This window comes from Akebia trifoliata, chromosome 15, assembly GCF_017979445.1.
Source record: "Akebia trifoliata isolate Shusen 1 chromosome 15, ASM1797944v1, whole genome shotgun sequence".
Classification (NCBI taxonomy): domain Eukaryota; kingdom Viridiplantae; phylum Streptophyta; class Magnoliopsida; order Ranunculales; family Lardizabalaceae; genus Akebia; species Akebia trifoliata.
Genome location: NC_141389.1, coordinates 24048438 through 24061791, shown reverse-complemented (window position 1 = coordinate 24061791; position 13354 = coordinate 24048438). Strand labels below are relative to the sequence as shown.

The 13354-nt window shown below is 29.3% G+C and overlaps 1 pseudogene; it reads left to right on the top strand.

Moving 5' to 3' along the window:
• The first annotated feature begins 636 nt into the window (after positions 1-636).
• On the top strand, positions 637-4576 carry LOC147384693 (anthocyanidin 5,3-O-glucosyltransferase pseudogene; annotated as a pseudogene).
• The last annotated feature ends 8778 nt before the right edge of the window (positions 4577-13354 follow it).

The window sequence follows — 13354 nt, the reverse complement described above, 5'->3', positions numbered from 1 at the left end:
AAAAGGGGGAGAGGGTTGGGATGAATAGTTGCCCCACTGGACGACCTTTCTTGATTTCACTATTGACCGAGTCATCAAGAAGACCAGCATCATTCTCGAAAACAAGGACTAAAGGAGGGTGGAGTTACTAAAAAATGGCTCACAATCGTATAAAGTCATGCAAAATAATATAGGTGCGAGAAAAGAAACAAAATAGTTAGAAAGTTAGGGCCTGTTTGGATTCACTTCTCCAAGTACTTCTGACTTTTGCGGGGAGTCAGAAGTAATTTATGTTCGTTTGGATGGTTGAGTACTTCACAAAACTACTCTACCTAAGAGTAGAAAAGAAGGTTTTTGGCGGAACACCAAAATAGGTACTTTTCAAAAACGAAATTGCAGGGAGCACTTCGATTCCGTCAAAACAGCGGTTTTGGGAAAAATATGCACCTTGAAAATATAAGAAATTACATCCAATGTCCCTGATCGAATCTTTCTTCTTCTTTCTCTTACTCAACGCACAACAACATGTTTGATTTGTTATATAGCATACATTTGGAGTAGGTTCTGCTACTGTGATCTTTGCTTCATCTTTAGATCTCACAAGCTTTTCCCAAAAACCCTTGATTATTGAGCTTGTCCTACCCTTGCAAGCTCAATATGAAGGCCTTAACCTTTGTTTTGGCAGGCGGACTGGGTCAGGCCAAAGGTCTCAATTGGCATCCTTACCCACACTATCTATCGCATATTCTTGTCATTCTTCTTCTTCTTCTTATTTGTTGCAACCTGCTTCTCCATAAACCCTAAAACCTAAATTCTAAAGCATTGTGTCCGACCCCACATGTTTACTGTATTGGACCATTGATTGCTTTTGATCATCGAAATAGTGCTGATGAGGGATATACACATGAATGTTTGGCTTGGCTTGACTCACAACCTATTTGAAGCATTGTGTTCTTGTGCTTTAAAAGCTTGGGTTTGTTCTCTGAGTCATAATTGAAAGAAATATATATTGGGTTGGAGAAAAATGGGCAGAGATTCTTGTGGGTTGTACGGAGTCCACCTGTTGATGATAAAATCAAGAAGTTTTTATAACCATCGGATCCAGATTTGGATGCTTTACTACCAGATGGGTTCTTGGATAGGACGAAATACAAAGGTTTAGTGGTAAAGTCATGGGTCCCACAAGTGAAAGTATTGAGTTGTGAATCGGTGGGTGGGTTTGTGACTCATTGTGGTTGGAACTCGATTTTGGAAGTTGTGTGCTCTAGTGTGTAAAACCCCGAATTTTCAATTCGTATCTCGAGAAAAAAATAAATAGTAGAATTTTAAGAAAATATTGAAAATGGGACTTAGGGGTAAAACTTTAGGATGTTTCTGATCATTTATAATGGAATATGACCTTACCATTAGATTCAAAATGATCGAAAAACATATTTTAGCCTGTAAGCACGCTCAAGTGCGAGTCCGAATAAAAAAATTACAAATCCTCGATTACCGAGTCGGATCAGGCTAAAATAGTAACATTTTTCTAGAGCAAGAATTTTTAAGATTCGATTACACCATTGGATTCGTAACAAAAAATTATTGAATATGAACTATTTATTTGTCATTTTTGGAGATCAGGAAGTCGAATTATCGTCAAAAACGAAAACGACGTCAAGTTTAGGGGTCACCTCAGGTCAAAAATATAAATTTTTGTTAGAGATAGAATTTGTAGAAATTCACCATACCATTAGATTCGGAACGAAAAATTAGATGAAATAGAGTATTCATTTGTCAGTTTTGGAGTCCGGATGGTGAAGTTATCGTCGATCAAAACAATAGCCAAAATATCGATTTCGTCTCGAGACCTTATATAAATAATTTTTTACTTTTTTTTCATTATTCATCTTCCCCAAGGCGTACAAAACCAACCACGTTTTTTCTTAAAAAAATTTATTTTTCTCTCGTTCTTCCAACGTCGATTCGTAGCAAACGGTCCACTTTCGACGATCGTCGCAGAAGAAAAAAAGATCCGCAGCTTCGACATCTACCAAACCCACCCAAAATCCCTTCATTTCATCTTCTTTTTCACCCGATATCGTCGAAAATCAGCCGTACGTATATACTGAGATTTCGTTACTTCGACCTCGGATTTCATCCGTTTCGGGGTCAAACTGTCCTCCGTCGCAGAAGGGAGAAAGGACGACCACGTCGAGATCTTTGAAACCACCGGGCCAATTTCGAAAATCAGCCGCTTTGAAGTTCGATCCGTCTCGATTTTCTTGCTGATCACCTCGATTTTCGCACACACACTTCGATCCTTTTGCCTAGACATTGTAAGGAACTCTCAAATTCTATTAGTAATTGTAGATTATGAAAATTGCATTTAGAATTTTATCGAAAAAAATTTGGATGTATTTCCAAAATATAGAATTCTTTTGTTATTTCAAAAATTCACGCTAGAAATTGCATGTTTGATATGTTTAATTGTATTTTTTAACAAATTATACGTGGGTAGGGTATTTTAACGGGTTATTTTCATCAATTGGGTCTTATGCACTGCTCAGACCCCGTTTTGATATAAAATTTGTATTCTTTTTCAATATTATTGATAAAAATAAATTCTATAGTTGAAAAATATGATTTAATATTCAATGTACTCATATTGAGTTGATGAATATCAGAAAATGAATATTTTATTGAAGAGATTGAAAACTATAAAAATCGAAAAAAGGGAAAAAGGGTATGAAACGGTAAAATGTCAGAGTCATACCCGAGGGGTGATGTCTGCATTTTACGTTGTTGTGTTGTGTGTAGGTTGGTGAACAGATATCCAGTGATAATATTGTTGGTTGCATGTTTATTTAAATTTCTGTTAGCGCGAGGCGCTGTGTACCTTTCCGTTATGTTATTTATTTTAGGCCAGGTGGCCACACTTGCATGGTAGGAAACTGGATATCCATTCTCAATCCTTTATTGTTAATTTCTCTTTTATTTTCAAATGAAAATTATATATATATATATATATATATATATATATATATATATATATATATATAACTATTTTGTGAACTGTTAAAGAGTCTGTGAATGCCTGAAGGGATAGTACGTCATATCATCCGGAGTGGTGTACTATCCTGGGATGTACGGTAGGGACCACCAAGCTCATACGTGATATGGGACGCGTATGAGAGTATAGTCACAATTGGAATCCGGGTTATTCCTCTCTGTCTTTACTAGTGAACTTGTAATGTAAAGGTAGTCGTATACGAATGGTTTGTATATTTGGGAATCACATGCACGCCTGATGGGCATAGATGAAGATGATTAGTCAGTGATCACTAACAATCTATAGTAGTTGAACGTTCTGACACATCGAAAAGAGACCCATTGTTGACTGTCACGTCAAACGGCCAGCCTGAGCCGGATAAATGGTCAACCAAGTGTGGTAAGTGCAGCGACCGGCCACAAAATCAGGAACTAAAATCTAGAGAAGAATTGTAACATCATATCCCGACTGGAAGCGATCCAGTCGTGAATCCCAACTCTCTAATTCCAATACTCCACCATAGTGTATTATGTATATGCTGCCTTACTTTGATATATAAAATGAAATGCATGTTTAATATTTCAATTTGATCAATTAGATTTGTACATAAAGAAAATGTTATAGTGAGTACTGTTGATTGATGTAATGTCAGTTTTAAAATGTTTAGTTGCTCATTCCTGGCTATATGTACCAGTTAATCGTAGTTTATTTTATAAAATTTTATATTGTTAAAATGATTTAATATGCTTATTTGTTCATGCTAGGAGGGGTTATTGACAGAAATTATTTATTTTCCTACTGGGTAACCATTGTTACTCACCATTTCCTTATCTATTTTTTTAATTTCAGATTCAGAGCTTGGCGATGCAGGTATAGAGCACGAATAAATATCATCTGGTTGGTCAGATAGACAACCAGAGTCCGTGACCTGATAAATACTAGGGTTATACCCCCTAGTGGTGTCAGTTCCCCCAAGTAGTCTTATGGGTTCTATCTTGAGTGTTAGGATTTCTGTTAGAGTGAGGAATTTTGTATAATCTTGTATTATGGTTATTCTTCTACACTCTGATCTTTCGTACATTATAAGAAGTATATAGGCTTCTACTAGTATTATATTTTTTATATGTATGCAGGATTGTATGTCATTTATCAGGTGTAGGTTAAACGCCTTGGAATGCTAACATTAACAGAGGAGACCATGCCGAAATTTCGAGGTACCACCTAGTACCTCGAGATCTGACATGGGGATTTGTGTTAGCGTTTGGCGGGGTGCCACTTAGTGTGCATATGATTGCTTGGCCACTTTATGCTAGGCAAAGGTTGAATAGGGTGGTGTTGGTGGAGGAAATGAAGGTGGCTTTACCAATAGAAGAATCTGAAGATGGATTTGTTAGCACATGTGAAGTGGAGAAGCGTGTGAGAGAGTTGATGGACTCGGAAAAAGGAAAGAAGCTAAGAGAACAAATTAAGAAAATGAGTGATGATGTTAAGGCTACAATGAGTAAGGGAAGGTCGTCTCGTAGGCCCTTAGCCAAATTAGTTGAATTATGGAATGATGATAAGTAATCTCATCGGCCTCGAGATTTACAAAATGTTTATTATTCGCAATTTATAAAAAAATTTGCTTGGTAAAAGATAAGACAAACTCTTGTTTGGAGATTTTTTATTAGTTTAGGTGTTTGAAAAGAATACAAACTATTGTTGGTGGTGTTGCCTCTGTTGTGTGTGATGACAGAATACAATTAAACAATGACGACATACCATTTGCTATTGATTTAGATGTTTGGGAAAATGACAAGTCATTGTTAGTTGTGTTACCTTTATTGTGTGTGGTGGTAGCATATAATTAAACAATGACTAAAATAATTAATATCATTCAAATCAAATTATATGGGAATTATTTTTTCATCTGATCCTACAATTTTCGTTTTCTCATGATTAGAAAGGAATTATGGGGATATACATGTTTTATTATATGATAGTTGTCATATTTTTATATAAGTTTTATTTTTCATATGTCCAATATTTAGGGTAGGTTCTGTCAAATATTTTTTTTTAAATATACATTTTGAGTTTAAAATGATGTTATAATGTTTTTATTGAATAAAAATAGTAACTATTACTTTTTTGGAGCATAAGTTGTTGAGTTATAATGTTAAAAATAGTAATTATTACATATAAGGGAATTCTTGTCATATTAATATAATCCAGAATAATTCTCAAACACAAAATTTTGTCAGAAGTACTTCTGATAATAATTCTTAGAAGCTACATCCAAATGTACAATACGTATCCAGCTATTTTAGGCAATACTTCAAAAAATACTTATGAGAGTACTTATGTTTTAAATACTTCTGGCTCATGTATCCATACAGGCCCTTAAAGTATAACAATTGAAAATTTCAACAACAAATTTCACGATCTATCTCGAGATGTAAAAAATTATATTGCAAAATGATTTTATTGATTTTGATGATGAAAATGATATACACTTTACTAATTGATGTTTTCCTTTGATTAACAGTCAAATACAATGAAAATAGTGATGTATCACTTTCTTCATTTGGACTTTATGCTTAATCGACTAAGAATGACCTTTAGACTTGTGGAAAATTATTTAAATTGTTTGATCTTCTATAGTGGCTTTATGTGGATTTTTATTCTCTCTGAACTTTGTATTTTATCGATTGAGAATGATTTCTTGACTTTCGGATAAGAGCTTTTAAGTTTGATATTCTCCTGACTTGGAGTCTGAGTTTTTCTTAAAAAATCTTTATTCGTCTCTAAAGAAAGGGTTTGGGAGTTTTTTCTTCTTTAGAAAGTGTTTTTATTTTTTGAGAGAAAGTGATTTAGGAATCCCCCAAATAAGAGAAACTTTGGTATTTATAGACTTAGGGTAATTTAACTTTTCAATTATACCTATAATTTAGTGAGCTTTGATTAGTTAGTCTAATTGTTAAGTTTGTTTAATATCAATTTTGAGGACTTTATAGATTTTTGGTGGCCCAAACTCATCTATTTAGGTGTATGGTTAATATTTAAAGTTGACTACTTAGATTTATTTGGATTATGTGTTTTGTCTATAAACGCTAAAAGTCCAAATCTTTAGAATGTCAATTCCTAATCAACAAAGCCCAATTTAGATGTATGGGTTCATTTATGACTTCTAAGGACTTTATTTTTATTTATAAAAATTTTGGAGATCGTTTCAAAATTTTACTGCCCACGAAGAGAAAGTAATATAAACTTATTAGACATAAACATTCTTCTATGAAAATAAAAAAATAAACATTTGAAAATTTATTATACAAAACATGATTTTGCTTCAATCATAAACACATTTTACAGTTTAAGAAGAAGTTAGAAAAGATCTGATAGTCGAGATCACTTTAAAACCAACTTAACTACCTAAGATTACTCATTTTTTCCATCTAAAATTATTTATAGTTTCTTTACATAAAGAAATCAGAGTCAAATGTCAAACAACCCATTATTCTCTATATAGAAGAAAGAGGTAAAGATTTTAGGGATATGTAGATATATCTTTCAACTCTTTTAAAATAAATTAATATAATTCTGATCTCTTAGATTCTAAGAAAGTGTGGGTAAGCTTTGATTGAGTTATATAATATATGTAATCTTATTATTTTTTTACTTTATAAAACTTCACATTTAAAATTTAGAGTTAACTGAAAACCATAGAGTTTTGAGTTTACTATTGAGAAACAATAACCAAAATAAAAAATATAGCATTTACTTGGAATTTAAACAACACCTGAATATTTATGGTATGGTTTGATATTATCGGATATTCCAAAATTTTCAAGATTTCGTCATTGCAAATTTGAAATTTTTTTTTCTATAGTCAAATTAATTCCATGTATGAAAAAAAATTATTTAGTTATGTGTTTATTACTAGAAGTTAATTAATTATTTTTCTTAATGAGTGATTTTTCTCTATTTTTTATTGGATTTTATTTGGATCCGATAGTAATTGACGACATCAAATAATATGATTTATGTATTTTTTTCTACGTATGATATTAGTGTTTTGCTGATCCATCGAATAGTTGTCTTGCCAATTCGGTCAAGGTTGTTTCAATCTTCACTTTGTTGGAGTTTTTAAGAAGAAGATGGTAAATATTTTATAATGTTAAGTGTTGCATCAAGTTTTAATGCACTAATCATTTGAGTTTCAATTATTTAAACAAAATGTTTTGTTATGCATCACTTGATCATACACAACTTATTAAAGATACATTATTTTATCATGTTCCTATGAAAATTAGATAATCTTTTTTTATTTGTATAATGGATGCATATCATCAAACTTCATGCTCACAAAAGAGAAATCAAAATAAAAAAAAATAAAAATGATCTAATAGTGTTGATCAATTTTTTTAATGCAATATTATTTTCATTGTTCAAGTAAGCACATTAATTTTTAAGAATTTTTTTTTTCAAAACAAAAAAATGCACGAAATGACCGGTGACGTAGACAAGGGCATCCAGTTTATTATACAGAATATTGGGTTTTCGCAGTCATAAACACATTTGACAACCTAAGATGATATTGAAAAAGATCTTACGATCTAAATCACTTCCCACAAATACCAACTTAACTACCTAAAACTACCTACTTTTTTACTTTTAATACATAGAAGTAAAACTCTCTTTAAAAAAAAAAGTAAAGTCAAACGCCAAACAATCTATTATTCTCTATATTGAAGAAAGATGTAAAAAGTTCAATGATATGTTGATATATCTTTCAATTATTCTAAAATAAATTTATACAATTTTTTCTTTTAGATTTAAGGAAGTTTGGATAGAATTTTATTGAGTTATATTATATCTATCATTTTGTTATTTTTTTACTTTATAAAATTTAAAATTTGAACTTGGCTAGAAATCACAAAATTTCAAGTTTAGTCTTAAGAAATAACAACCAAAACAAAAAATATAACACTTGAAATTTGGTCAATACTTGAATATTTACGGTATGATTGAAAAGTATCGAATCTTTCAAAATTTTTTTTTATTTCTTCATTACAATTTTGGAATTTTTTCTAAATTTTAATTTATTCCATGTATAATAAAATTTATTTAGTTCAACGTTTATTATTTGAAGTTATTAATTAATATGTTTTTCTTAATAAGTGATTTCTCTATTTTTTTTATTAACCTTTAGTTGAATCCAATAATAGTTAAGTATATGAACTAATATAATTTATAGTGATTTTTTTACCTATGATGCTAGTGTTTTGTTAGTCCACCAAGTGGTTTGTTTTGCTAATTTGATCAAGGTTGCTTGAACATTCACTTAGTTAAATTTTTAAAAAAAAGATAGTAGATATTTTATAATATTGAGTGTTGCATCAAGCTTAATTTGCACCACTCATTTGAATTTGAATTATTTAAATAAGATAATATGTCATGCATCACTTGATCATGTATAACTTATTAAAGATTTATTATTTTATCATGTATCTGTGAAAATTAAAAAATCTATTTTTTGTATGATAGATGCATAACATCAAGCTTAATGCTCATAATGGAGAAGTCAAAAATAATAATAGTTTATCTTAATAGTGTTGATCAATTTTTTATACAATATTATTTTCATTGTTCAAATAAGCACATCGAATTTATTGTTTTCATAATAATGAAGTTAACGTCATTGAGGGATCAGATCAAATACATATTGAAAACTCTGATTAATGAACATGTTTTGCTATCTTTTTTATTTAGTTTTGTTATCATTTGGATGATTAAGTGTTTGATTGACGTATTTGTTATCAGTTAGATGGTTTTATTATATTTAAAAAACTTTATTTTGTTGAAACTTATGCATATTTGTAAAAATATTGTGTTTTAATATCACTACAACATCGATATTTAGGTATAATTTTGATGATTAAATACTATGTCGTGTTTGTTGGATGCAAATAAAACATTTATTCTACTTGAAAAAATGTCATATATATATATATATTGATAGTTATCATGGAGCATGGTATACAAGACCTTAAAATATATCGAGAAACAATTTTTTTACTACCATCAAGTTTGTGGTGCTTGTCCAAATCAAATTCTCAAAGTAGAGTTATCTTAAAAGGGAAAATGAATAGAAGTATATGATATCATGTGTTTTTTGTGTTGTTATCAGTATGATTTTATTCATATTTATGTTATTTATTTTTATTTAATATGATGGTAGGTATTGTCTGATTTCTATTATTCTTAATTTGAACTTACATACTTTGATCGTACGAAAGTGAGTTGTCTAATGTAAGAACGATTTGATAACCATAATTTGAATTGATTTCAATAATTGTACTAGTAGCATGATGTATTTTATTATCATTTTGGTTATCTCTATTACTTTGTAATAAAGGCTCTATTTGTCTACTCAACAAAATTCTAAAATCATAAAATTTTGTATTTATTGTGATTTACGTTTGTCATAATTTTTGTTATTTTATGTATTGATATGCCTGGTAGTAACAATTGAAAAGTCTCATAAAACTTTTTAAATGCTTAATTGTTAAAAGAAAACATTAAAAAATTATAATTTTTCCAAAAAATGTTTTTATATTTTTTTATTAAATTAATGATGAGTTATAAAATAAATCCATAATTTTTTATTTTATATGTCATTATACATGAATAATTAATAATTGAATATGTTAAAATTTCCACTTAACCTCAAGAATACTTTGGACTCTTATATTTATAAATATTCTCAACTCATATATAAACTTCTAAGTGTTATAAAAAAAAATAAAATAAAAGAATACATGTAAGATAAGGATATTATTAATTTTCTATGACAACAAAGAAAATTATTAATATCAATTTCAGTCAGGCATCGCATTACTAAAAAAATGCTCTAAGGCAATAAGAATTTCATGGTTAGAAAATTGACAATGCTATCCAATGTGAATAGCTTGAAGACCAGCTCTTATTATAAAAATCAGAATAATTACAATTTTGATTACTTTGATACCTAAATTGGAAATAACATGTTATTGTACTAGTACCGGTTAATAAGAAAATATTATAGTATAACAATAATCATTTATTGCACATTTAACACTTAACATAGATTGAACATTAAGTTCATCAATACTCCCACCTACATTGCACATTCAACTCATTAGCTTGGGTTGAATATTAAGCTCACCAATACCCCCACACATATTGTACATTCAACTCATCAATCTATAATAAATGAAGCAAATAGAACATTAAGGTCAAATCCAAACTTAAATGAAGAGATGACAACTTGATTTACCTTGTTACAAAGTCATAGAGATAATCATATAGTTTAAAATAGTACTATTAGTGTTATTTACAAAATACATCATGCTATTAGTATAACCGTTAAAATCATGCTCATCAATAAACATCTAGACCATGTTTTTCATTTATGAAGTACATTCTGTTTAAATCAATTCAAATTATAGTTATCATATCATTCTTACATTAAATTTTAAATAATATAACAATACTAATTAATTTTATTATTTTTATCAGTGATGGATTTCAGCATCTCTACAAATCTTCAAATCAAATAGTAGAACAATAACAATAAATTCAAGAGTTTCTGTAATATATTCGACAAAATTATCTATCTAACAACTTAAAATAAATAATCAAATGGATCAAGACTGAATGAGATTCAACAAAAATATTTAAAACATACCTAAAATAGTGTTGAATGACTTGATTCATAAATGAGATGAGATGAAGAGCTTTGGTCGGAAATGTTAATGTTTTTTGCATAGAAGATAGAGGATATGTATCTCTTGGATGAGTTATTAGTCTTATTAATTTTTATGTTTTTCTCATAAATCTATTGACGTTCTTGAAGGAGAAAAACATGTGGGTGTTTTAGAGAAAAGAGTAATCAATCTTTGAGGTAATTATTGGTATTTTAACTATAAAATAAAAAATGAGGTATCACTCTATTTCATCTTATACTAATATAGGCATATTTTAAGATGATACCATTAAAATAAAATACATTGTTGTCATACCATCAAAATAACATGATGTCATTAAAATAACAAATACAACTTGAAGGTGAAAACATAATAAAAATGCATTGTAATTTTCAATGGAATATCACAAAACTAACATTTCAGCACCCTTAAAAGACTATAAATTTTCAAATAGAGCTGGCAATGAGACGGGTCAGACTTCTCTAAACTCTATACTCCAATTGAAACATACACACCCATATCTGATTTCTAACTCGAATTTCAGGATAATAACGAAATCCAAATTTTTACCCAAGTTTTAGGTGGATAATCATACCCAATTTTTTAATTGATTATTGGATCACCTAAATTTTACCCTTTCCAATTTTTTTTTTTCACTTTAATAATAAAAAATATATAGTAAAAAAATTAATTTTATATATAATATATATATATATATATATATATATATATATATATATATATATATATATATATATAACAGAAAATTATACTTTTGATGCCAGATAAACTGGTAATTGGGTAGTAGGTAATATTACTCGAATTCTTAATCAAGTAGAAAAACCATGCCCATATCTAATTTATTTGGGTAGGATGAGTCGAGTAGATGTGTATTATATAACTCATTGCCAACCTTATTTCCAAGCAACTGTGATAATAAGAATTATCTTATTTTTTTAGGAAAACCAAATCACTCTTCTCTAATTCTACTTGGTTCATAGGTCTAAAAAAATCTTAAAAAATTATCTGAAATACTAAGAATAACTTAGCTAATTCATTTAAGTATCATTCGTTAATGAGGGTTATAAGCATCACTAAATCCTAACAAATTTGAAAATTTTGAAATATTATATTTGAGAAATCTTAATAGGGAAATCACTTGTGAGTCCAAAGTCAAAGAAAAATTATTTATTGTGCGATCTGAGAAATCCTAACAGATAAATCCTAGGTTCGTGATCCTGTAAAAAATGATAAAGAGATAATGTGAACGAAAGTTAAGAGAGAGGAAAAATGTGAATATGTGTCAAAGAAGAAAAGAATTTACATGTAGATAAAAGTTCGTGAGAAATAGAGAGAGTCAAAAAATGAAACCACGAGAGTGAAAAGATTTAGCATCTAATCCGCGATAAAACCCCTCACAAAATATTCTACAAATATGATCGATTGATGGAATGATTGATAGATGGATGTCACTGGAGGGCACTGTCATATCTTATTTGTATTTTCAATATAAATAAACTATATATATGTATATAGAAACAAAACAATTTTTGTTTATTAGAAAAGAGTCGTAGAAAATCTAGAAAAAAAGACGCATTGCTATACTTTCAAAAGCCACGGATCAATTTAGGATAATACTTGATGTTATATTCTCTTGGGTAATATGAACTACCTGAGAAAGTAATATAACTTGTGAGATCTAAGAATTTCTCACTTTTTCGTAAGGAACATTTCTGTGTAAAAATAATCTTTGTATAATATAGAGATAATCTGAGGGTCACATGTATTACCTCTTGATAGGCTTAGACGCGAGGAAATTCTTTTGAGCTAGTTAATAATCACTAAAAGTTTCTAGTAATCAAATGGTCAACCTTACTATTAGTTGAACTTAGTATAAGATTCTTGGTCAATGGCCAGTCTAAGCTAGATAAATGTTCATCTAATCGTAGTATGCTATACTAATTACAAAATCAAATAAGAACGATGAGATTTTACACTGAAGATTAAGTATTGAAATATTGATTTTTCATAGTCAAGATAGTTATATCGACGTGTTCCTTAATATTTTATCGATTGCATCATCATGTATATATATATGTAACTCCTTATTGTATGTCGATGGATGAGAATTTTACATTGAAAGCATGATGAGATGATTACTTTGTTAAGTGATTTGGTCGATATACTGTTATTTATTAAATTTGTTATGTTTTTCTTATTTCAATTAGTCTTTATTCAAATGCTATATTATTTCAAAATCTGCATGATTTAAACTTTAGAATGATATATGTGGCATGTTGTAATTAGTGTTAGAATGATAGATTTCCTACTAGGTAACTCTCGTTTCTCATCTTATCATTCACCTTTCAGATGTTGCAGTTGTCAAGAAGACATTTATTAAGGATGAGATTTATGAAGAGGCACCCGAGGTTGAGTATGTGGATGAGTAGTTACCTTCGTCAGTTTGAGTGGTCTTAGAATCTTAGTAATTGTTTATTTTATGTTTCAGATTGAAACTCTTATGTTAAAGCACTGTGTGCCAATTTATATTCAATATCGTTGTCTAGTTTTGTCTTGTTTAATTTAGTATGATTCTTATTTTGAGATTTAAGGATTTTAG